Source organism: Camelus bactrianus, chromosome 21 (genome assembly GCF_048773025.1).
Source record: "Camelus bactrianus isolate YW-2024 breed Bactrian camel chromosome 21, ASM4877302v1, whole genome shotgun sequence".
NCBI classification, from domain to species: domain Eukaryota; kingdom Metazoa; phylum Chordata; class Mammalia; order Artiodactyla; family Camelidae; genus Camelus; species Camelus bactrianus.
The window spans coordinates 20109426-20112750 of NC_133559.1; the positions used below are offsets into that span (position 1 = coordinate 20109426).

The 3325-nt window shown below is 39.8% G+C and overlaps 1 non-coding gene across 1 annotated transcript; it reads left to right on the forward strand.

Moving 5' to 3' along the window:
- Positions 1-2310: 2310 nt before the first annotated feature.
- Positions 2311-2422, forward strand: LOC123617416 (U6 spliceosomal RNA). Its single transcript, XR_006725541.1, has one exon. It is a non-coding gene; the product is annotated as a U6 spliceosomal RNA (small nuclear RNA).
- Positions 2423-3325: the final 903 nt, after the last annotated feature.

Consider the following 3325-nt stretch of genomic DNA (forward strand, 5'->3'; position numbering starts at 1 on the left):
AAGGGAATAAGCATGAGTTACTTTCTACTCTAAACCGAACCTCCCTGATTGCAGCAATAACTCTCTCCGTAACGCCAACCGTCCAGCTCTCTGAATAGAAACAGAGATGCAATTGTGCGACCTTGTCAGGAAAGTTGGTCAGAGGACAAACGGCCATATTCACCCACACAGGATGTTATCTCTGCTTCTTTGCAGAGTGTTTGGCAATACAGTCTCACTGCCTGGCCAGTGCAGTGCAGGATAGTGAAGTCAGGCATCGACAAATGTTTGCAGTTTCCAGGAAGACTTGTTCCTAAACCTCTTGGGACTGGCCTTCCTGTGCAGCAAAGACCATCCTATGGGACGTCACATGGCAAGAGGGTCAGGAAACCCTTGCTTCGTAGACTCTCACATTGAGCTAATTACATGATGTGCCGAAGCAGCAGGGAAGACGTTGGTTAACGTGAGTTGGCTCTCAGGAGTGGAACTGAGTGGCTGGAGGACAAAAATTGGCAGAGGAAGGAGATTTTTCCATAGTGCACCCTTATTTACTCTTTGAATTTTGAACCACATGAATGTTTCATTGAGTAGTGCTGCTGTGAACATTGGGGTGCATGTATCTTTTTGAGTTATAGTTTCACATTTTCCAGATATATACACAGGAGTGGGATTGTTGGGTCATATGATAGCTCTATTTTTAGTTTTTAAAGAATCTCCATACTGTTTTCCATAGTGGCTGCACCAGTTTACATTCCCACCAGCAGTGTAGGAGGGTGTCCTTTTCTCTACACCCTCCCAGCATTTATTGTTTGTAGACTTTTTTGACACTTAGTCTTTTTGTATTTATATTTTATTTTTATAATTTTGTTGGGAGGGTAGGTAATTGGGTTTATTTATTTATTTATTAATGGAGGTGCTGGGGGTTGAACCCAAGACCTTGTGCATGCTAGGCATGTGCTCTACCACTGAGCTATACCTTCCCGCCTAACTTAGTCTTTTTTAAACTTAACAGTCCCCAGGTTCTTTGGCCAGCATGCCGTGGCCTAGTCGCCCTCTCTGCACCCACCCCAGTGCCACTTGAAACAGGGCACCTAGAGTGGAATCTAAGACTCCAGATGTGACCTGGCCGTATGCGGCCTGTGACAGTCACTCTCCTTATCCAGGATCTCCTGCTTCCAGAAACGAGACCCAAAGGGCCTCTGTGTTCCTAGCAGCCTCGTCACTTCATTCTCTCACGTTGACTTGCCACCAGCGAAAGCCTTTTTTGTCCTTTCAGTGAGAATTGCTGTTCTGACCGCTTTCCTCAGGCTGCTAATTTTTAAAAACCTATATACACAACTATATTCCTCCTTATTAAGGTTCCTCTGGCTAGATTCCAGCCAGTGACCATCTTTTTGAATCTAGATTCCATCAATTGCTAGTCCTCCCAAGTTTGGTTTTCTGGTCCTCTGTCTTTCTCTCCGCCTTGTAAATAGCAGTCAGGAGCCAAACCCCACTGTGCGTCTCTAAAGCTCTCCCTTTAGATCAATGTTCTTAAGGCCCTTTTCTTTAATCTCCGTTTTATTATGCAAACATTGAGATACACAGAGAACCAGGACTAGTAGTAACACAAACACCTGTATATCTTCCACCTGTCTATCTTCTGCAATTGTCAATATTTTACCATGTTTCCTCTATTTACATACTGTTTTGCTGAATTACCTACAAATAAAGACATCATGACTTTTTGTTTACCACTAATAGTTTATTTTATCATTTGCAGTCTCCTCCTCCCACCAAAAAAAAAATTCTCCTTCAAAAGATAATGCTGTTATCACACATAAAAAACGAATAATAATTCCTTATTGTCTTCTTTACTCTGTTCATATTCAAATTCCCCAATTTGTTTCCAACATGTTATTAAGGCTGATTTGTTCAAAGCCAAAATCAAGGTGGCAAACTGCATTTTTGACTCTTTTAATCTAAAAAACTGTACCTCAACTTCTGTTTTTCAATGCACTGCCTATCAAAGAGACCAAGATAATTGTTTTGTAGAATGCCAAAGACCTGTTTAAATACTGTCTGTCTTCATGCTGGTGATTTCCAATGCTGCTATTGGGTAAGAACCATTTATTGAATAATTATTCATTTTTCCTTTCTATTAATCAGATTCATATGTAACTACCAGTTAGAGCTTCTGGTAAGGATGAGGTAACACTCTGACCATGCTGGGTTGATACAATCACAGAGATAGATCCAAAATTGTAATGTTGATAATTGTGTAACTTTGACCAAGTCACTTAGCCCCTTTGAGTCTTGGTTTCCTGTGCTCTGTAATAAGGATAAAATTATCTGCCTCAGGAATCAGAGCAGCATGTATACCAAGGTTGGAAGGATACAGAGAAGATTAGCATGGCCCCTGCACAAGAATGACATGCAAATATGTGAAGCATTACATATTTTTAAAGCTAACCTCAAATGTATGTTTATTAGATATTGCAAAACAGCCCTTCATAAGAGGTTTCTAATTTATATTATCACCAAAAATGTATGCAAGTGCCTGTTTCCCTCAGCTTCAACAACAGTGGTAATAATTTTTTATTCTTAAACCAGTTTTAGAGACGAGAAACTATATCTCTGTGTAACTGAAACTTATATTTCTCTAATTATGAGATCAAACATTTGCAACATGTCTAAGGGCCATTTTTATATGTTTTTTATAAATTGTTCAGCTTTTAAACTTCATGACCCATTAATTTTTAAATAATAAAAGATTTAATTATCCAAATGGCAAAAAAATAAATTCCTACAGTGATTGATACGATAGCACTCATGGTTTCCATTTAGAGTCTCTGAGCGCAGGAGCCAACATGTGTTTTCATTTAACATTTGGAACTCTAACTCTTTAACATTTATCAAACCCTGTATGCTGGTAAGGAGGGTGGTCAGATGAGCATTTATTGTGTCCCCTCCTCCATGCTCCACACTGTTCACAGTTCATGTTTCATCTTGACAGGAACCCTACAAAAGCAGTAGGGTTAGAATCCCTATTGCATGAATGAGGAAATCAAACTCACAAAGGTTGAATAACTTGCCCAGGTTCACACCAAGTTGGCGTTAAACTGAGGTCTTTCTTTTTTTTTTTTTTTCTTTAACTTATTAATTTTTTTCTTACAATCTTCATTTCCCACTGGGCCTCGTTCTTGCAGGCACTTCCAAAAGGCCCAGGCCTAGGTTACTAATATGCTGTCTTCCCTTTGTCTTAAAAGTAATGCAGTAAGAAATTATGAGACTGAAATTTCCTCCCCACTGGAGTTGTGCCAGGGATTTTGCCGCAGAGTCTGGCTGCCCAGAGACCAGATGAAAA